The sequence below is a fragment of the Tachysurus vachellii genome, chromosome 6 (genome assembly GCF_030014155.1).
Source record: "Tachysurus vachellii isolate PV-2020 chromosome 6, HZAU_Pvac_v1, whole genome shotgun sequence".
Classification (NCBI taxonomy): domain Eukaryota; kingdom Metazoa; phylum Chordata; class Actinopteri; order Siluriformes; family Bagridae; genus Tachysurus; species Tachysurus vachellii.
The window spans coordinates 27,434,845-27,458,996 of NC_083465.1; the positions used below are offsets into that span (position 1 = coordinate 27,434,845).

At 39.0% G+C, this 24,152-nt stretch overlaps 1 pseudogene; it reads left to right on the forward strand.

Annotated features, from left to right (window-relative positions):
• Window positions 1–397: 397 nt before the first annotated feature.
• LOC132847659 (zinc finger protein 850-like) overlaps window positions 398–24,152 on the forward strand; it is a 182,406-nt pseudogene continuing 158,651 nt past the window's right edge.

Here is a 24,152-nt window from a genome sequence, read left to right on the forward strand (position 1 = left end):
TTTTATATTTGTTACAACCTGCCGCCTGTTTTAACTGAGGTTCAGACCTGACTGGAGAGTATATAAACATTTATATTTAGTATTTAAATATATCTAATATTAATCTTGAATTTTTGTATTATATTAAACTTTATAATAACCTTTTGTTCTTTGTTTATGTTCTGTAAAGATGCTTTGAGACAATGTCAATTGTAAAAAAAAAAAAAAAAAAAAAAAAAAACGCTACAGAAACGAATTCAAATTGAATTGAATTTAGAGACTCCGATTATAACCGAGAGATTATAGATTAAATTATTTCCGTAAATTATGTAAAATGAGCTTCCGTATATATCTGCTGAGGTTGTTTGAATGTTGGCATGGCAATCAGTAAAGACCGGAAGTTTCGTCAAACCAGTGCGCGAGCAAACTACAAAAAGTCTGTGTTCCGGTTTTAGTTGTACGATATTTTTTGATCAACAAACAGGATCCCTAAAATGAAAACGTGTGTAAATTAAAAGCTTGGTATTAACGGAGTGTAACGGAAACTGGACGGATTCTTTGCGTCGAATAGAAACACGAGGGTCTATTGCTGGGAAGAGCTTTAGTGAGAGGGGAAGAAAAAGAAATATCTGCTCTTTTGCGCTTGGTAAGGCTTTCTTTCTTTAATTAATAAATACATCTTTTCTATTTATAATAAATAATACATATATTGTCACTCTGCAAATGACACAAGTTGCTCAAAAGGTGCCTGAGTGTGTATACTGAGAAAAGTATAAACATTCAGTATATACTGAAAAAAGTTATACTGAAATCGGTGTAAACATTCAAAGATTTATGTGATATAGGTATACTGTGTAGTAAAAATATTGTTTTATATATATGTATGTATATGTATGTATGTATATATATATATATATATATATATATATATATATATATATATATATATATATATATATATATATATAACTATAACGTGAATAAAACAAATATCAATATAACAAATGTATTTAAAATTCAAATTAATTTATTTGTATAGCGCCTTTTACAATTGACATTGTCTCAAAGCAGCTTTACAGAACATAAACCTAGAACAAAAGGTTATTATAAAGAATAATATAAAGATTAATATAAAACAAAAATTCAAAATTAATATTAGATATATTTAAATGTGTTTGCATTTATCCACAATGAGCAAGTCTGGGGTCACTCAGGTAACTGTGGGGAGTAAAAACTCCTTTCAATGGTAAAGGAAGAAACCTTGAGAGGAACCAGACTCAAAGTGAACCTCAACCTCATATGGGTGACACTGGACGTGTGATTATAAATATACATGATAAATGTTGTATTGATGAGGAGGTTGTTGTCCTCAAAGACCACATGGAGTTGGCAGCTCCTCTTAATATAGCAGAGTCCAGCTGGAGCTGGTAAATCTCTAGATGCCTCAGGATCCTCACAGAGTGCGGATCATCTCAGTGGAGGTCCAAAATCTTCATGGCACAGAATACAAAGAGGATATGACACGCCTAGTGAAACTGTTTAAGCATTATAAAAATGCTTATTGATAATTATAATAATAAAAGTATTATGATAATAAAAATCCACAACATCATACAATATAAGATCATTTTAACATCTTTTTAAAAATTAGAGTTAATAGGGTTAGGAAATTAACGTTCCATTGGATAGTGTCTAACGCAAATGAATTTAAATTACAGCTGTCAAGACTATAAATGGGCAGAAATGTGATTGTGATAACCAGTTTTGTGATTGAGGCACCTATTGTAATTGCACTTATGACATCTTTCATTCATCTTCACTTTTGTCAAAATCAAATTTAACCATCTCCCCCTAGAGTTATGGCACAATGAGCTTTTGTGTTTTACCTCAATGGACCATGTCTTTGGGACCTGTTAAAGAATAGTTCCAGGTTGACAGATATGACCACACTGTGCCCACAAATTCACTCTTGATCGTGTCGTAAAGGAAAAGTGACCATATCTCTGCAATGCGTTTGTGCGTATGCAATTCATAAATGTTAGTGCATGTGCTTACCATTAGGCCAGTTTACTGAATAACAGGTTTCAATAACAATGTGTCCATTTACTTGCCTGGTAGCTCTGAGGTGCTTGGCTCTTTTATTGCTGCATGTAGCTATATCATTTTCATTATATTTATAGACCATTTATTTATGACTGATAAATAAGACACATTAAATGTTAAATGATCTGAAAAAGAACTTTACAAAATACCAACCAGCAATTATTCTGAATCCTTAATGTTTGAAGCAGGAAACACACTGACTATTTATTTGCTTATTTGGTTGTCTTTTGTTTATTAGACTAGTACTGTTGTAGATAGTAGTCATCATATTCATGCAATATTCAAAACATATGAAAAGGTCAAATAAAAACAGCTGCTTCTGAGACACATTGTTGCCTAAAATATCTAAAAAAAGTTTGTAATCCATTGCTGTGTGGATTCAAAATTAAGATTGTTGGTTTTGTATAATGTTCTCCTGCAGATACGGATACAGATAATTCATATGGTTAACAGATACGGATACAGATACAGATAATGCTGTACTCGCTCATCCCTACTAAACACCATCAAAGACAGATTCATTCCAAAAATTGGAAGTGAATTCACGACTGCTCGCTGTGTGGGAAAAGTTTCTCTCAAAATACACTACCATATTCACACAGGAGAAAAAACGTCAGTGCACAGTGTGTGGGATGAGTTCCATGTATAAAAGTGCTTTTAAAACCCACCAGCAAGTTCACACAGGAGAGAAGCCGTATTGCTGCTCAGAATGTGAGAGGAGCTTTACAAGTGTGTGGAGCTTCAGAAAAAAGGGCATTGGCACAGTAGAGAAGCCATATTGCCATGCTGCTCACAGTGTGGGAAAGTTTTGCACTGCAAGATAATCTCATAAAACTTTGGGCCGTCCACATAGGAGAGAAGCCACATTATTGCGTACTGTGTGGGAAGAGTTTTGCTCGAAATACTACTCTGGAGAGATGTAATTTCACTGCTTGTAGTGTGGGAATTTAGAGTTTTGGACATGATCACAAATAGCATTAGTGAATTTAGACATAAGAAGCTACAGTATTTTACTGGGTTGGAAATGGAAGTTGGACTGATAGACTATGTTGGGTGATAGAAGTTTTTAACGTTGAATAACAATGACAATTTTGACAATACTGTATGTATAGAAAAGATTTGGAACAAAAAGAACTAAATTTTTTTTTCTCATTCATTTGGATGAGACAACAAATGAAACAATAAACCTGCACCCTTTACTTCTGCACCTGATTTCTTAAAAGTGTTTATACTGTCTGATAATGCTTCAGAAAGTGGCTTTTGGGGCGGTGCTCTTCCAAATTCAGGACGGTCATGCTGTCACAAAGGCAGTCAGTTTTGCTTCAAAGTCACTCAACTAAGGTCAACCCAGTTATCTTGCATCTTTAATTGACCAGATGGTTCTAGACGTGTACCTGCCACACCCCAGACTCAGAAGATAATGTGGTAATTGTTGGCTAATGGCTGTGAAATGGCCTATTGTTGGACTGTGTCTTTGTCCTCAGGTGTACTTAAAGGAGACCCCCTGACATTTTAGTTGAGGTTCTCACTGAGAAGACTGCTGTGAAATTACTGGGATTTAAGAAAAAGATTGCTTTTACTTGGTAAGTTTTAATTCTTTAAGTAAATAAATTATTTTAAAAACTACATTTGCCTGATTCCATAAATAAATATATATATATAACATTTTTCTTTATTTTCAATAATGTAATTTAAATAACTGTTTAAGAAGAACTATGAAATTGTTGTTTTTTTTTTTTATAATATTTAGGAAATGTAAAGTATGATATTACTTTTGAATATTATATTTAAACGAATAGTCTTGATGCTAGCACGTTCGCCTCACACCTCCAGGGTTGGGGGTTCGATTCCTGCCTCCGCCTTGTGTGTGTGGAGTTTGCATGTTCTCCCCGTTCCTCAGGGTTTCCTCCGGTTTCCTCCCCAGATCCAAAGACATGCATGGTAGGTTGATTGGCATCTCTGGAAAATTGTCCGTAGTGTGTGATTGTGTGAGTGAATGAGTGTGTGTGTGCCCTGCGATGGGTTGGCACTCTGTCCAGGGTGTATCCTGCCTTGATGCCCGATGACGCCTGAGATAGGCACAGGCTTCCTGTGACCCGGGGTAGTTCGGATAAGTGGTAGAAAATGAGTGAGTGAGTGAGTCTTGATGTTGAAGGTAGATGGTTAGTTTTGCACATGTAAGGTGCTGGAGGTTGTATCCAAGGTCCCTGTGTCATTCCTGAAATTAGGTTACTTTGTGTATATTCAAATATTGGATGGTTCTTGTGTTAGAAAAAGTAATTATATCTTACATAGTACTGCTAAACGAACAAAGTTAGATTTGACTTGGTGAGCCACAAAATGACCAGAAACCATGCAACACAATAATAACCAGTAAGTACAAAGTAAGTAGTGTAACCCATTATAATGCGTTTCTAGACACATTGAATGGCCAGTTAAAGGCTTCACATTCAGTGTCATGAGCCGATATCCACTTTTGATTGAGTTTTTTTGTACTTAGAGGGCTAAAGGGTTTGGATTTTGTCTAAAGAAAGCGAACTGCACAGACTTTCAGCAAAACAATTTTGTTTCATAGGACATTTATTTCTATGCTTTCAGTGTTCAATCATTTCGCGGGAACTTTTGAGGACCTTTGAGTGTTCATCACCAACAAGAAGGGTGTGTGTTACCCCATTGTTCAGTTTGTCAGTCTTCTTACAGTCAGCATAGTTGAGGTATTCACACACAAGACTGTGGTGAAATTACCTTGATTTAAAAAAAAAGATCATTGTTAAGATTTATTTCTTTTTTTAATGGTCATTTAAACTTTTTCTTTATTTACAATAATATAACTTAAATAACTGTTAAGGTAGACATAACTTTAAAGAAAAGTTGTTTTTATATTCCTTAGGGATTTATGTTTCAGACCCTGATAAGAAAACAAACTATCCAGTCACTTTGCATATCTTTAATTGACCAGATGGTTCTAGACGTGTACCTGCCAAACCCCAGACTCAGAAGATAATGTGGTAATAATTGGCTAATGGCTGTGAAATAGCCTGTTGTTGGACTGTGTCTTTGTCCTTAGGTGTATTTAAGGAGATTTAAATGAATACAATATTCAAAATTAACTATAATTTTTTGTGCACTAAATTGTGTCTCTACAATTAAAAACTATATTTGCCTGATTCCAATAAATAAATGAATAAATAAATAGATAAATAAATAGATGGGTTAAACTTAGAATAGTCTAAACATGCATAAACATTTTTTCTTTATTTACATTAATAGTAATTAAATAACTATTTAAAAAGAAATAAATAGGAAATGTTTTTTATATTCTTAAAAAAAATGTCAAGTATGAAATTACTTTAGAATATTGTATTTACAAGAATAGACTTTATGCTAAAGATAGATAGTCAGTTATTCAGTTACTGGATGGTTTTGTCATTAGTGTAGCTAAAGAAACAAAGTTAAATTAAATTGGCTTGTTAAATGGCCAGAAACCATGAAACATGCAAATAAATAGACATAACCTTGAAACTCTTGTTGGCAGCTCTATTTTTGAGGGAGCTTTATATGTTTACCTGAACACTGATAGCATAAGTTTTGGATGCTTATTTAGCACCTAATAATCTAAGATGTTTTGTCTACTGTTCTGCTACAGAGTGAAACGTTATCGTCTGGCTGTCTTCACACAATCACCACAGAGGGATTTGTGCAGAATGGACAAGAACAGAATTCACTACTGCTCAGAGTGTGGAAAGAGTTTTTTAAATCAGAGTATACTTAAAATACACATGCGTGTTCACACAGGAGAGAAACCATATTGCTGTTCACAATGTGGATGGAGTTTTAAAGTTCTAAGTAACTTAAAGAGACATCAGCGCATTCACACTGGAGAGAAGCCATATCAGTGCTTAGAGTGTGGGAAAAGTTTTACAGGATCAAGGTTTTTGAAAGAACACCAGCGCATTCACACTGGAGAGAAGCCATATCAGTGCTTAGAGTGTGGGAAAAGTTTTACAGGATCAAGGTTTTTGAAAGACCACCAGCGCATTCACACTGGAGAGAAGCCCTATAGCTGCTCACACTGTGGAAAAAGTTTTACATATTCAAGTTCTTTCTATGAACACCTTCGCATTCACACTGGAGAGAAGCCCTATAGCTGCTCACACTGTGGAAAGAGTTTTACACAGTCAAATTCTTTGAATAAACACCTTCGCATTCACACTGGAGAGAAGCCCTATAGCTGTTCACAATGTGGATGGAGATTTAGACAACTAAGTCAATTAAAGACACATCAGCGCATTCACACAGGAGTGAAACCATTTCACTGCTCACACTGTGGAAAGAGTTTTACACATTCAAGTCATTTGAAAAACCACCAGCGCATTCACACTGGAGTGAAACCGTTTTACTGCTCACACTGTGGAAAGAGTTTTACAAGATCAGATCATTTGGAAATACACCAGCGCATTCATACTGGAGAGAAGCCCTATAGCTGCTCACACTGTGGAAAGAGTTTTACACAGTCAAGTTCTTTGAAAAGGCACCTGCTTATTCACACAGGATGAAGCTATATGAATGCTCACTATGTGGGAAGAGCTTTACAATTTCAACTTATTTGAAAACGCACCAGCTTATTCCCAATGGAGAAAAATATATTGCTGATGACAATATGAAAAGTGTTGTAGAGATTTAACTAAGAACATTTAAAGGAAACAAAGAAAATTGTTAAAAGGCATCAGCAGATTTATACAAAAGTTCCCCATGCAAAACATAATGGTGAATAATTCAGAAACTGTCAAGAAAGCTTTCAGTTCATGTGTACGTTAATTTAACATAATGAATATATAGGAAGGATACAGTTTACATTAAAATGTTTTCCAAACCTGAGGTATAGTGGAGTGCTTATGCATCTTTTCAGCCTGAGCCTCAGCCTAGAGAGAGCCTCTGCTTTGAAAAGCATCATGTTTGGTTCCAGTACCAGTTCCATGTTTGGTTTGCTGGGATGCCCCAGCAAACTAAATGACTATAGACCACTGGCACTTAAATCACACATAATAAAGGCACATAATGTCCCAGAAGGCAGTTAGAAACATAGGTGCTCCCCAAGGAACTGTTCTGTCTCCTGTTGTAGGAATAGGTAAGAATTGAGTTGTAGGATTCATGAATTCCCCTCGACCCAAAGCTAAAACTCAACCCAAATACACTTTAGGAGACATTCCTGCCCAAAAGCAAAGTGAACAAGAACAAATGTTAAAGGTAAAAAGGAAGAGGCATAGAGAAGCTAAATGGGATAGGAAAGAGGAACAAAAGCAACTGATGTTTGCTAAAAAACTTCTGAAAGTAGAAAACTTACAGAAATGAAACAATTCAATATGAATTTAATACAATTGCAATTCCAATTGCAATAAATGCTACTTCAAGATTGCAGAGGATCAGACGCTGTACCTAGACAGCTGGAAGAAGATTTCAACTGACTAAGAAGATTTATGCGATACGTTTTATTTATCAGAAGTTCAAGAGAGTTCTGATTGCCTTTATTTACATTTATATGTACAGTGATGCCTCGAGATACGAGTTTAATTCGTTCCGTGACCTTGCTCGTATCTCAAATTGCTCGTATCTCAAAACAATTTTCCCCGTTTAAATGAATTGAAATCCCATTAATCCGTTCCAGCTTGCAAAATTCCACTCCAGTTGTTTTGTTTGTTTTGAATATGAAAAATGTACAGTGCCTGTGTATATATAAATGACAAATATTGTATAAAAACATGCAGTAATAAAAGAGAATGTTAAAAAAATAAACTGGTTTTACTTTACGGAAGATGCGCACGGAGGTTGAGGGAGGATTAAACAGGAGGAGGAGGAGGAATTTTGTCTCGTACGTACACTTTTAGCTTTCGTTCACTTACTCCCTAATGTACACTCTTAATGCTACTTTACACTTAAATGGAACTTAACTAAACTTCACTAAAATTAACGAACTTAAATCAAGCATCGCGTTAGTTCTGGCAGGCCACGTCGTCAAGCGTGCATCAGCTGTTAATCAGCTGTCCATGACGCGCACCAATCCGGTTACGACATCCATATTACCCGACAATTTAAATTCCAATTCATAGAGCCACTCTAGAGCTTCGCTGCTGCCGCGATCTAAACTCCCTCCTCCAACCCCGACTCCATGCTGGAACCTGTGTTCTTTGTACCAGTTTACGTCATAAATCTCCACATATTTTTCTCTCTCTCCCTCTCTCTCTAATTATTTAATTATTTATTTATCCATTCATTAATTTATTACTTTCCAAGGGGGCACGGTGGCTTAGTGGTTAGCACGTTCGCCTCACACCTCCAGGGTCGGGGTTCGATTCCCACCTCCGCCTTGTGTGTGTGGAGTTTGCATGTTCTCCCCGTGCCTCGGGGGTTTCCTCCGGGTACTCCGGTTTCCTCCCCCGGTCCAAAGACATGCATGGTAGGTTGATTGGCATCTCTGGAAAATTGTCCCTAGTGTGTGATTGCGTGAGTGAATGAGAGTGTGTGTGTGCCCTGCGATGGGTTGGCACTCCGTCCAGGGTGTATCCTGCCTTGATGCCCGATGACGCCTGAGATAGGCACAGGCTCCCCGTGACCCGAGGTAGTTCGGATAAGCGTTAGAAGATGAATGAATGATGAATAATTTATTACTTTCCAAAAACGCGTAAGCGAGCATATCTAATACTATGCCTGATTAGAGGTTCTGTCATACGGGGGTCTATTCTATTTTCTAGTCGCTGCTCCCCGCGCTCTGACCACGCATGCGCACGGACGGGCGCGTGGATTTTTGTCCAGAACAGAACCATACCGCCAACACTAACTGTATGCATATCATCTAATAAATTCTCTTTTGATAAAGTGGTCCTGACAGAACTGAAATTCCCTTAACTGAACTTAAATGCTACAATTTCTGTTTTCTTTACATTAATTTTGCTTAATTTTCTTCATCACTTTTTTCTTCACTTGTTTTTGCCTTTTTTGTCACTCTTTCCTCACTAACATCTGCCGGTCGTTTTAATAAAAACCTGTCCGGTCGGCATATCGGCATATTAAATTTTTTTAACGGATATAAAGCTCAAAACGGATCCGAAAATTACGCATCCGCAGATGGTCGGCACCTCACACAACGCCTTTGCGACTCTCCATAGGAAATGAATGACTTCGGTTTTATCGGCCGTCGTTTATCGTGTGCAGTGGAAAGGCGGCTTTAACCGAGTGAGACGCGGGAAGCTGAGGCGGGGGAAACGAGCATACGTGGTTGTTGGGGATCTTTGTTTCGGCAGCGGCTCGGATGCTCGTATCTCAAAAATTCGCTCGTATATCAAAACAAAAATTTGGTCGAATCACAGCTCGTATCTCAAAAAATTCGTATGTCAAAGCACTCGTATCTCGAGGCATCACTGTATCCTTTTTTCTGTAATTGAAATATATATTTTAAATGTTGAATGTGGCTAGAAGAAAATAGAACAAGCTGGTCCATATAGCTACAGGATGTTGTAAGCCTGGCTGATGTAAATCTCTGATGTGCGAGATATGACGCATTGCATAGGCACTGCAGGGGCAAATGTGTTGCATGAACAAGGGCGGTTTAAGTAAGTTAACCACAAAATGATGTAACCAAATGATTTCCTAATAGACACGGGGGCCTATCACTCTTTTACAAGAGCCTGTGCACTGTCCTGGACAGTGGCAGGCAAATGCAAGGCAAGTGCCAGGCAAATGCAAGGGAAGTGCAGGTCGGATGCTCCACAAGTGCCCATCCCTAAAAAGAGTATATAAAGATTGTTGTATTGAATAACGGGTGTGCATTCTACTATAGGCAAGCTTATGCTTAGTTACTGCACTACAGTTGCATTGTTTAAGTATTGTGCATCAGAGAACAAATGCAGGCTAACACTTGGATAGTGTTTCTTGGTTTGTCACTATCTTTTTATTTTAATTACTTATGCTAGAATTGTTTGATTATTTGAAGGAGACTTTATTTGTAATTTAATTTCATTTTATTTACATATATTACATACACTTATTTGTATAACATTGTTAATTAATAACTTAAGTTCAAACAATAGACTAGGTAGAAGAACTTTGAAGACGCTGAGACTTCGAAGGAAAACCCGCTCCAAGGCAAGACCAGTCTTGATTTATACTGTCTGCCGTGATAGCAGCTTACTTGTGCAAAACATAGGATGCACTCCTTATTGGGTCTGCCGAAGCTTTGTCAGTACAATTACTTTACTTCATTTCTATTCACCCGCTACACTTTGTTTTTCCAGCACAACACAAAGCATATTCATATTCATATTTCTTCTTTTTTTAATAAAATATATTCATACATTTACTAATAACATGAATAAATATTTAAACATTAATGTGACTTTGCAATTATTCTGTCACTTATTAATGCTATCTATACCAATAGATAAAAATACCTGTATAGTTGGATGTGTATATCGTCGCTGTCGGGCGGAAACCTCGTATGTCAAAATTTGGTCAATTTCATATGTTTTCACATATCGATGCTATTGGTCAGTCCCCACGTGGGTCTGTTATTTTTACAAGTTATTAACCAATCTAAAGTCTTGAAAATAGCTTGAGCGCAAATCTCATAAAACCATTGGACACTTCAACTGTCCACCTCTTCTTCACTCCACGGGAGAGCTTCGTGGCATATTTCTCCTCAAGAAGAGTCGCAACGAATCAACACGTCTTCTGAGGTAAATGTCTTCAAAACACTGGACTCAAAGAAAAAAAAATCTTGACCCCCGCTAGTTCTGGTGCTCGTCTGAGGACAGGAATTTAGCGCAAGACAATCCACTGCAACGCGGACTAAACCCTGTGCACTGCAGATAAGGTACGGCGTTTTTTTAATTTCCTGAAAAATAACGGTTTTGGAGATGATTCCGCCCAACAGCGACGATATACTGAATAAAGAAAAAATAACAATATTTTGCCTGATTTTGGGTAATACATTTATTTAATAAGGTTTATTCCCAAACTGAAATGTACTTTTATGACAAAATATATTGGTCATTTTATTTCTACCTTTGAAAATTGGCATAGCATTTATTTAATAAATGCACCACAATATGACTAATTTGACATTTAATCTTTATTTTAGAAGCTGATTTAGACAGCACTAGTAAATTCAACATAGATGTTGATCACAACTGGTACTGTGACTCAAATTCCTCTATATTGTAACAAAGGATTAATGTGCCAAAGTTTGCTTTTTTTATTTTCATTAAATGTTACAGTATTTTCTCAGTTGGGGATGTGGTAGCGTAGTGGTTATGTTGCTGGCCTACAAATTGGAATGTTTTGAGTTCAATTCCCACATTCACCAGGCTGCTGTTGCTGGGCCCCTGAGCAAGGCCCTTAACCCTCAATCAAGTTTCTCTGGATAAGAGTGTCTGCTAAATGCTGGAAATTTAAATGAAATGTATAAAAATCCTTCACAGCCTCCAAAAGTAGTTGTAGTTGGCTGTATTCTGCCATTATTATCTGTTGTGTATCAGGCTTACTAGTTTGTCCTTTTGTAATCCTGCTCTGTTTCATAAAATTTTAATGTAAATCTTATATATATTTAGAGTTACATTTTGGATTAATAATATTTTGTTATCCATACCCTGATAAGGGAACAGTCCATCCAGTAACTTTGCATAACAAGATGGTTCTAGACGTGTACCTGCCACACCCCAGACTCAGATGATTGTCGTAATAGTTAGCTAATGGCAGTGAAATAGCCTGTTGTTGGACTGAGTCTTTGTCCTCAGGTGTACTTAAAGGAGACACCCTGGCATTTTAGTTGAGGTTCTTACTGAGAAGACTGCTGTGAAATTACTGGGATTTAAGAAAAAGGTTGCTTTTTATTCAAATATATTCAATGAAAAACATTACAGTAGTTACAAATGTTGCATTTAACTTAAATGTGGTCGTAATGGTTCCTAGGGTTTTATCCAATAAAATTTTTTTATCGTGTTATTGATGGACTCTGCTCAGCCAATCAGAAACCTGTGAGGGAGACAGGTGGTGCGCGACAAGAAGTGGGGCACTATATAATTTCATTTCATTTCACTGATAAAAAGAGCAGAAATTGATAAATTGTAATTTTTTTAATTATTATTAATACTTTTTTATGATATTCATTTTATAAGGTCATTTTAACTTAAGATTTATTTATTTTTAATGAATGTTAACTTGTTTTCCTAATTTACAATAATATAACTTAAATAACATTTAAGGTAGAATTAACAATTTAAATGTAAATTAAAAACTCATCTCTTTAGTCAGGCTTACATACACATAATACATCCCATAATATTGTGTACTATTACATCGGACTTGCAAATATTATGAACAGCAGCTATGTTAATCCCTCTGTGCTGCTTCTGTCTTTCTACCATTCCGAAGGCATCCTGAAATTGTACCAGCTCCGATTGTCATCCGTGCGATAAAGATTTTGGACCTCCACTGAGAAAAGGCCGACTTTGAGAATCCTGAGGCATCTAGAGATCTACCAGCTCCAGTTGGACTCTGCGATACTATAGAGGAGATGTGAACTCCATGTGATCTTTTGCATCAATACAACATTTGTCAGACTGTATATTTATAATCACACCTTCCAGTGTCACCCATATGAGGATGGGTTCCCCTTTGAGTCTGGTTCCTCTCAAGGTTTCTTCCTTTACCATTTAAGGGTATTTTTCCATTTTCCACTGCCTGAGTCACCCCAGACTTGCTCATTGTGGATAAATACATACACATTTAAATATGTCTAATATTATTCTTGAATTTTATATTCTATTAATCTTGATATTATTCTTTATATTAATATTTTGTTCTATGTTTATGTTCTGTAAAGCTGCTTTGAGACAATGTCAATTGTAAAAAGTGATATACAAATAAACTTGAATTGAATTGAACTTTGTTTTTATATTCCTTAGGGACTATTAATATTATATTTGCAACAACAGTCTTGATGCTAAAGGTAGGCAGGTCTTTTTTTTTTTTTTTTGACAGTGTAGCCGGTTATTGAGAAATTGAGAAGTTAAATGACTATTCAACTTGTAATGAATAAATGAATAATTTTGTGAATGGGTTAACTTCAACAAAACTTAAATGTAATTTTTGCTTTAAGTAAAGTCCATGTACAATACTTAATGATTCTTAGAGGTTAGAGGTTCTTACTAATTTTTGTCAGTGGGGCCTTAATTAGTGATGAACCATGTGTATTACTTCTGCTTCAGATATGTGCGCTCACTAGCATCGTGTGGTAATTATCTTATATTTACTGTTACTTTTAGCCTAATTATTGCATATATTGTTTGCTGAAAAATACATCATACAAATAATGAAAGAAACCGGTAAACCTTTGATGCCATAATAACTTGTTTAGCACCTGATGAATCTAATATCAAATCAAATCAAATCAAATTTTATTTGTCACATACACATATATACAGAGTATAACATGCAGTGAAATGCTTTTTATGTCTGTCCAGTATTCAAGCATAAAAAGGAATGGAATTAAGGATAAAAATAAAAGCAAAAGGAGGTAGATAAATAAAAAAGTATAAACTGTATAAAACTATATAAAAGATGAATATATATGTGAAATATATATATGTATGTACATAAATGCGTATGGTTTTAATGATTGTCCTTAAAGTGTCCATGTGCAGTATGGTGTCTATAAAGTGTATAAAGAGGCTCTGCGCTGTGCAAGTCCAGAGTTAGAGTGACAGTCCAGAGTTAAAGTGTCATAGTGCAAAAAAGTTTGTGCAGAAAAAAGTGAAGATGGAGGGAGAGGTCCAGTACTAGATCCTGGGTGTTTCCTGGTTTAAACTCTGATTGGCCTGCGGGAAGAAGCTTCTCCTCATTCTCTTTGTGTTTGCTTTCAAGGAGCGGAAGCCTTTCCCTGAATGCAACAAAGAAAAGAGTTCATTGTTGGTATGTCTGAGATCCGTTACAATCTTCCTGGCCCTTGTCCGGCACCACATGCTCTAGATGTCCTGCAGGTCAGGGAGCTCGGTGTGGAAGGTACATTCAGCTGACCGCACCACCCTCTGGAGGGCTCGTCTGTCCTGCATGGTGCTATTCCCGAACCAGGAAGTGATACTACCCGTCAGGACGCTCTCAATCACCAGGGTGTTGATGTGACAGGACCAAGACAGGTCTTGTGTGACATGAACACCGAGGTACCGGAAACTGTCCACTCTCTCCAGTGGGGTCCCGTTGATGTTTAGCAGTTGGTATGACAGCTCCTGCTTCATGTTGAATTCCACTATCAACTCCTTAGTCTTGCTGATGTTTAGGAGAAGATTGTTATAATGGCACCATCTCTCCAGGTTTTTAGTCTCCTGTAGGTAGGCTGTCTTGTCGTTGTTGGAGATCAGGCCCACCACAACAGTGTCGTCAGCAAACATATGTGTCATATGTCATATGTGTCATATGTGTACAGTGAGTACAGCAGGGGGCTCAGAACACAACACTGGGGAGCACCAGTTCTAAGGGTGAGGGTGGATGAGATCCATTGACACAGCGGCATAGGTGAGCATGGAGGAAATTACGGTGTTGAATGCAGAACTGTAGTCCACAAACAGCATTTTTGCATAATTCCCTTTTCTGCAGTCCAGGTGGCTCATCGTAGTGTGGAGAAGATGAGCAATGGCGTCTTCAGTAGAGCAGTTCTGGCAGTACGTTGACTGTTGTGGATCCAGTGTGTCTGGTAGTGATGCAGTGATGAAGTCTCTGACCAGTCTGACCAGAAGAGTTTTGATAAGCCATAGATTCTAAAATGTCACATGAGCATTCACACAGGAGAGAAACCATATTGCTGTTCACAATGTTGAAAAGGTTTTACTGCCAGTCAGTAAACAACATGAGCACATTCACATAGCTCAAAACTGTTTTTGTTTTGAAACAACTATGTGGGAGGAATTGTGTAATCCTCATGGGGAGGATATTGACAATCTAACAGACTGTATTACTGATTATATCAACTTCTGTGTGGAGAATACTGTACCTACCAGGACTGTATGGTGTTTTCCCAATAACAAACCATAGATCAACCCTGATATAAAGACTCTCCTTAAAGAGAAGAAGAGGGTTTTTAAATCGGGAAACAAGGAAGAGCTGAAATCTGTCCAGAGAGAACTGAGAAAGAAGATCATGGAAAGAAAAGCATGCTACAGGAGGAAGATGGAGGATCAGCTGAAGCAGAACACCATCAGTGGTGTGTGGAATGGGCTCAAAAGCATCACTGGTCATAAGGAGCCCAGCTCTCAGGCTGAGGGTGTCCAGAAGTGGGTGAATTCTATTTTATAACAGATTTGATCAACCAGACTCCCCTGCCCCCAGCAACCACAGTATGTGAGGACTCACGACTGTGAGTCTGGCATGGTTTTTTGCAACACTGGAGCCCCACAGGGAACAGTTCTGGCTCCGTTCCTCTTCACCGTCTACACTGCAGACTTCATGTTCAGCTCAGCAACCTGTCACCTGCAGAAGTTCTCTGATGACTCTGCTATCGTCGGTCTGATCACAGATGATGATGACAGGAAGTACAGAGGACTGATCCAGAAGTTTGTGGACTGGTGCCAACAGAGCTGCCTCCAATTAAATGCGGGAAAAAACAAAGAACTGGTGGTGGATTTCCGTAGGCACAAACAAACTTCATTACCACCAGTGATCATTCAGGGAAAGGACATTGTGAGAGTGGACTCTTACAAATACCTGGGTGTTCATCTGAACAGCAAACTGGACTGGACAGACAACACTGAGGCAATCTATAAGAAAGGGCAGAGCAGACTCTTTCTGCTGAGGAGATTAAGGTCTTTTGGAGTGCAGGGAGAGCTACTGAAGACCTTTTTTGACTCTGTGCAGACTCTCATCTCTACTGCAGAAAGGAAGAGACTGGACAAGCTGATCAGAAAGGCCAGCTCCTTAGTCCTGGGGATTCCTCTGGACACTGTACAGGAGGTGGGAGAAAGGCGGATGGTAGCAAAACTATTATTATTGCTGGAGAACGACTCTCACTCCCTGTATGAAACGGTTTCTTCTCTGAGCAGCTCCTTCAGTGACAGACTATTACATCCTCCCTGCTGCTATTAGACTTTACAATCAAAGCTGCTCCCAGTGAACCAGTCACCATAATTATGCACTGGATTTCTGTTCAACTGCAATAATAACAATAACAAAGTATTTTAAACAACACGTGCAATAACAGAAATTTTGAAAAACGTGCAATATTACCTGTGTGCAATATGTCTGTTAGTGTAACTACTTACTCGTGGTCTCTTTTTTTCTTCTCTGTATTTATACATTGTGCTGTGTATATTATATCATGTCTCTATTCTTTTATATATTTGGATTTCTTTCTCTTTGCTGCTGTAACAGAGAAATTTCCCCATTGTGGGACGAATAAAGGTATATCTTATCTTATCTTATCTTAAAAGCCTCATTGCTGCTTACACTGTGGGAAGAATTTTAGAGACACAGAGGATCTTAAGACACACGAGCACCTGCACATAGGACTGAAGCCAAATCATTGCTCATACTGGGGAAGAGTTTTCCAAATATGACTTCTTTAAAAAATCACCAACGCATTCACACAGGAGAGAAACCATATAAGTGATAAGTAACGTGACATACGGCTAAGTATGGTGACCCATACTCAGAATTTGTTCTCTGCATATAACCCATCCAAAGTGCACACACACAGCAGTGAACACACACACACACCATGAACACACACCCGGAGCAGTGGGCAGCCATTTATTCTGCGGCACCCAGGGAGCAGTTGGGGGGGTTCGGTGCCTTGCTCAAGGGCACCTCAGTCGTGGCTGGCCCAAGACTCGAACCCAGAACCTTCGGGTTACAAGTCAGACTCTCTAACCATTAGGCCACGACTGCCCCCATATCAGTGCTCAGACTGTGGGAAACGTTTTAAGTGCTAGTGGGATTCAAATTCTTCTATACTGTAACAAAAGATCAATTTACACATTTGCCACTGTGCTAGTAGTGTGTGCAAATGTCAAAGTTTGCTCAATTTTATTTTTATTAAATGTTAAAATATTTACTGTTATTTTCCAAGTTGTAGGCTTACAAGATTGTCCTCTTGTAATCCTGCTCTGTTTAATAAAATATGAAAAGCCTTTTTTTTTTACTCTTAAAGCATTACAATCACTTTATCAAAATCAATTTTTCAACAGGTTTAACATGAATAAAAATGTATCAACAAATCTGGATAACCAGTAAACCAGTGAAAGATTCACTCTCTCACTCACTCATTTTCTACCGCTTATCCGAACTACCTCGGGTCACGGGGAGCCTGTGCTTATCTCAGGCGTCATCGGGCATCAAGGCAGGATACACCCTGGACGGAGTGCCAACCCATCACAGGGCACACACACACACACTTTCGTTCACTCACGCAATCACACACTACGGACAATTTTCCAGAGATGCCAATCAACCTACCATGCATGTCTTTGGACCGGGGGAGGAAACCGGAGTACCCGGAGGAAACCCCTGAGGCATGGGGAGAACATGCAAACTCCACACACACAAGGTGGAGGAGGGAATCGAACCCCCAACCCTGGAGGTGTGAGGCGAAGGTGTTAACCACTAAGTCACCGTGCCCCCGTGAAAGATTCATTCACTATGAAATGAAAGACCTTGAGATTTATCATTTCGTCAATGACAACAAAAAAACTTAATCAGTGCTTGAATTCAGTTCAGTCTCTAAAAGGAAATGTCCTTGAATGTGAGATGATTGTATGTGCAGTTGATCCAGGATTAGGACAAAAATTGAAATAAAAAGGTTGACTCCTACCGTTTCACTCCTACCATTTGACGGCAACCACATTCAAGCTCATAAGAAGTTCTGAGAATTCCCTCAACAGGTGGCTTGCCAGTCCAACCCCACCCAGGTGCATACAGAAAATGCAGGAAAGAGTTGAGACGAATCAGAGGGATTCACACTTGGATCAATCCACATGCGGATCAGGCAGCATTCAACAGCAGACTTCACAAACCTGGACAACATCACAGGAAGAAAAACAAACCTGGCCAAGGAACTCATTCATCACATGTACATTGGCCGAACCAGAAAATTCCAGATCATACACGTTCCAAAATGTAACTCTCCTCACAATTCGCTTCTCTCTGAACCATTACTTTTCTCAGATTTCGAAGACTGAATCTCCTGGGATAGCGAGAAGCGTCTGTCTGCATCAGAGGTTATGGAGAGAAAGAAAGATCTTGAACATGCGGAATCCGATTAATGCCGAAAGGGCGGAGATTTAGTGACGTCAACTTGATCTCATTGGATACCTCGTAATGTGAGAATATTACTGGAGAATTTTGAGACCAATATTTTACACATATGACACAAATACGTATATACTTTCGGCTTTTCCCTTCGGGGTCGCCACAGCAAATCACCTCTCTCCACCTATCCCTATCTTCTGCATCCTCAACACTTGCACACACTAGCTTCATATCCTCATTAATTACATCCATATACCTCCTCTTTGGCCTTCATCTTTGCCTCAGGCCTGGCAGCTCCATGTCCAACATACTCCTACCAATATACTCACTCTCCCTCCTCTGAACATGTCCAAACCATTTTAATCTGGCCTCCCTAACTTTGTCCCCATGAGCTGTCCATAAACATGAGCTGTCCCTCTGATGTACTCATTCCTAATCCTGTCCAATCTTGTCACTCCCAAAAAGAACCTCATCATCTTCAGCTCGGCTACCTCTAGCTCTGACTTCTGTTTCTTCTTCAGTGACACTGTCTCTAAACCATACCATCTTTACCTCTTTCCCACTCTCTCCATTACTCTGGACTGTTGAACCCAAGTACTTAAACTCCTGTACCTTCTTCACCTCTTCACCCTGTAACCTTACTGTTCCACTTCCCTTCCGTTCATTCACACACATGTACTCAGTTTTACTAGGACTGACTTTCTTTCCTCTTCTCTCCAGTGCAAATCTCCACCTCTCCAGGTTTTCCTCCACCTGCTCCCTGCTCTCACTACAGATCACAATGTCATCTGCAAACATCATCATCTAAGGAGACTCCTGTCTGACCTCCTCTGACAACTGGTCCATCACTATAGCAAACAGGAAGGGGCTCAGAGCCAATCCCTGATGCAGTCCCATCTCCACTTTGAACTCCTCTGTCTGACCTACAGCATACCTCATTACTGTCCTGCTCCTCTCATACATGTCCTGCACCACTCTGACATACTTCTCTGCTACGTCTGACTTCCTCATACAGTACCACAGCTCTTCTCTGGGCACCCTGTCATACGCTTTCTCCAAGTCTACAAACACACAGTGCAACTCCCTCTGACCATCCCTATAATTCTCCATCAAAATTCTCAGAGCAAAAATTGCATCTGTTGTGCTCTTTCTGGGCATGAAGCCATACTCTGCTCACAAAGTTCTACTACTCTTTCCCACAGCTTCATTGTATGGCTCATCAACTTTATTCCCCTATAGTTGCTGCAACTGCACGTCACCCTTATTCATAAAGATCGGCACTAACACACTTCTCCATTCCTCAGGCATCCTCTCACTCTCTAAAACCCCTGTTGAACAAACTAGTTAAAAATTCCACTGCTGCCTCTCCTAGACACTTCCAGACCTCTACCAGGATGTCTTCAGGACCAACTGCCTTTCCACTTTTCATCCTCTTCAAAGCTTTTCTGACTTCATCCTTTCTAATCTTATCTACTCTCTGTTTCACAGAGTTCACCCCTTCTACTCTTTTTTCCCTCTCATTTTCCTCATTCATCAGCTCCTCAAAGTATTCCTTCCATCTCCTCTGTACACTCTCCTCACTTGTGAGCACCCTTCCATCTCTATCCTTAATAATTCTAACTTGCTTCACATCCTTCCCATCTCAATCCCGCTGCCTAGCTAACCTGTACAACTCCTTCTCTCCTTCTCTAGTGTTTAACCTACTGTACAACTCATCATATGCCTTCTGCTTGGCCTTAGACACCTCCCTCTTCACTCGGCGCTGTAACTCCTTGTATTCCTGTCTATTCTCTTCAGTCCTGTCCATGTCCCACTACTACTTGGCTAATCTCTTCCTCTGGATACTATCCTGAACTTCCTTATTCCACCACCAAGTCTCCTTATCTTCTTTCCTCCTTCCAGATGACACACACAGCACCTTTCTCCCTGTCTCCCTGATCACTTCTGCTATAGTTTCCCAGTCATCTGGCAGCACTACCTGACCACCCAGAGAACTTCTGTCTAAATTCCTCACAACATTCCTCCTTTTTCAGCTTCCACCACTTGGTTTTCTTCTCTATCTTTGACCTCTTCATCTTACAGACCATCAGAGTCATCCTACACACCACCATCCTATGATGTCTGGCTACACTCTATCCCACTACCACTTTACAGTCACTAATCTCTTTCAGATTGCCTCTTCTACATAGGATGTGGTCTACCTGTGTTCTCCTACCTCCACTCTTGTATGTCACTCCCTCTTCTATAAATAAGTGTTAACCACAGCCATGTCCATCCTCTTAGCAAAGTCCACTACCATATGTCCTTAAAGGTTCCTTTCCTTAACTCCAAACTTGCCCATCACCTCCTCATCACCTGTGTTCCCCTCACCAACATGTCCATTAAAATCTATTCCTATCACCACTCTCTCAGACGTAAGAATACTCTCCATCACCTCATCTAATTCACTCCAGAATCTCTCTTTCTCCTCTAACTCACAAACTACCTGTGGGGCATAACCACTAACAACATTCAACATCACCCCTTCAATCTCTAACTTCAGACTCATCACCCTGTCAGACACTCTCTTCACCTCCAGAACATTCCTCACAAACTCCTCCTTCGGGACCACACCTACCCCATTTGTCTTACTATCCACACCATAATAAAACAGCTTGAGTCCTGCTCCTATACACGAGCCTTGCTACCCTTCCACCTGGTCTCCTGTACACACAGTATATCCACCTTTCTTCTCTCCATCATATCAACCAACTCTCTACCTTTCCCTGTCATAGTACCAACATTCAGAGTTCCTATTGTCAGACCTACACTCTTACCTTTCCTCTTCTCTCTCTGTCTGTGCTCTCTCCTCCCTCCTCTACTTCTTCAACCAACAGTAGCCCAGTTTCCACCGGCGCCCTGTAGGTCAACGGCACAGATGGTGGTTGTTGTTAACCCGGGCCTCGACTGATCCGGCATGAAATTCGTACTGACGATTTGCATGGTTAAATTTGGCAATGTTTTAGGTCGGATGCCCTTCCTGATGCAACCCTCTCTATTTATCCGAGCTTGAGACCAGCACAGAAGTCACTGGACTGTGACCCCCATGGCTAGATTATTTCTAATGTAATTCTAATGATAGAAAACAACTCACCAAATTCACTAAGAAAACAGCATCTGCTTTACTGCAGTCAAATGTCTTATAAAATAGTCTGACCTTGTGAAAAACAGAACAGGTTTTTCCAACTGCATGTTACTGCAAATAAGTTTCAGGCAGAAAATACATTTGTTCAAGGAGAAAGTAATTTTCTCAGTATCCTCCAACAAACAAGGCAAAATAGTTTGAGACTTGAGCCAATCACAACCTGGAAATGTACTGCAACTGGGGTGTGGCCCTAGGTAAAACTTGATATACAAAAAGGAGTACACCTAGTGATTGTCTCATGCACTCATACAGTTTAAGTAATTCAATAAAACTCATTTTTTAAAAGTGATATTTACTCAAACTGTTTGCATAGAAACAACTTTTGGGTTAAATTTAAATAAGCCACAAAAACAGACATAAAACAGAAATTGTCTGTTACTTGTAAAATCTTAATGACACTTAGTGATAGTTTTAAGGAAACTACTAATTTACTAGTGGTGAATTTAGAAATACATCACAAATAATGTCCTAGTTATGCAATGGCGAAGTTTGCTCCTTTTTATTTTCATTAAATGTTACATTATTTTCTCAGTTGCAGTTGGCTGTATTGTCATAAATACCTATGCCAAAAAGCCTAAAAAAATAGGCTACTTTCAACGTATCCTGTTAGGGATCAAGACATCAAATCATCTGTTTCCACCTAACTCAATACTCTTCATTCTCTACTCTGGCACCAATTAACTTCATGTCCTTTTTTTAACAAATCCATATATATAATATTGGTCTTCCTCTTGACCTCATAACCTGGCAGCTCCATAACCACTCTCCCTCCACTGTATATTTAAAAAAAATCTCAATCTAGCCTCTCTGACTTTGAGCCCAAAACAGTCAACCTGAGCTGTCCGGCTGATGTGCTTGTTCCTAATCCTGTCCATCCTCGTCACTCCAAAAGAGAACCTCAACATCCCCATCTCTGCTACTGCCATCTCTGCCTCATGTCTTTTCCTCATTGCTACAGTTTCTAACCCATACAGCATAACTAGCCTCACTACTGTCTTGTACACCTTTTGTTTGATTCTTGCTGACACTCTTCTGTCACACAACACTTTTGAGATTTTTCTCCACCCATTTTAACCTGCCTGCACTTGCCTCTGCACCTCTTTTCTACACTCCCTGTCACAATGGCATCAGTAGTGCTCTTTCCAGGCATGAAATATATACAAATATTCACTTTCTTTCTTAGCCTAGCTTCCACTACTCTTTTCCATAGCTTCACTGTGCTTACCAATTTTATGCCTCTGTAGTTGTTACAACTCTGCACAACACCCTTGTTCTTAATGATTGGCATGAAAACACTTCTCCTCCATTCCTCTGGCATTTTCTCACGCACTAAAGTCCTGATGAACAATAAATGCTTCTGCTGTGTCTCCTAGACACTTCCACCCCTTCACAGGAATGTCATCTGGACCAACAGCTTTTCCACACTTGATTCACCTCAGAGCCTTCCTCCCCTCATCCTTTCAAATTTTCCTCATTCATCAGCTCATCAAAATACTCCTTAAAACCACATACTCCTGCCTTCACTCTTACATGTGACTCTATGTTCCTCTCTCTCTCTTCTGGAAATATGTGTCTCCTCTTCCACCTGGTCTCCTGCACACACAGTATATTTACCTTTCTTCTCTCCATCATTTCCACCAGCTCTCTACCTTTGTCTGTCATTGTACCAAGGTTAAGAGTCCCTCTTCTCAGACCTATACTCCTGCCTTTCCTCTTCTATCTCTGTCTATGAACCTTTTCCCTCCTCTCGTTCCATGACCAACAGTAGTCCAATTTCTGGTGGCACCCTGTAGTGCAACAGTGCCAGTGGCAGTTGTTGTTAATCCAGGCCTCAACCAATCCGGTATGGAATTCCCACTGATGAGTCACATGTTTAGTTTTCGCACATTTTACGCCGGATGCCCATCCTGATGAAACCCTCAATGGGACCAGCACAGAAGTCACTGGTTTGCAACCCCTGTGGCTAGATTAATTATTGGATGGCCCTGGTACTAGAAAAAGTAATTATATCTTACATAGTCACTGGTTTGCAACCCCTGTGGCTATTTTAATTATTGGATGGCCCTGGTACTAGAAAAAGTAATTATATCTTACATAGTATAACTAAAAGAACAAAGTTAGATTAGACCTCTCGAGCCACTAAATGACCCAACACGTAAATAACCGGACATAATAATAGTAAGTAAGTACATAGTAAGTTATGCAAGCCATTCGTTGTTTTCATTTATGATTTATTTCTCATTAATTATTTGTGTATATAATTTTTATTTATCATTATATCATATATTCAGAAAAAAAATACAGAAAAAATATGGACTAAAATATGGATTTAAAACTGAATAAAAATGGACTCTGCTAAGCCAATCAGAATTCTGTTAGGGAGACAGGTGGTGCACACAGAGACAGGAAGTAGGACAGAGAAGAAATCAATTTTATTTCCCTGATTCATTCATTAAAGTGAAAGTGTGCCTGATAGCAGAAAAAAGATCAGAAATACATATTACTTTTGTATGTTTCTAGACATCTGGAATGGGCTAAGGGGTTCTGGATTTTGTTTAAAGAAAGTATTCTGCACAATCCATTATGATCCATTATGATA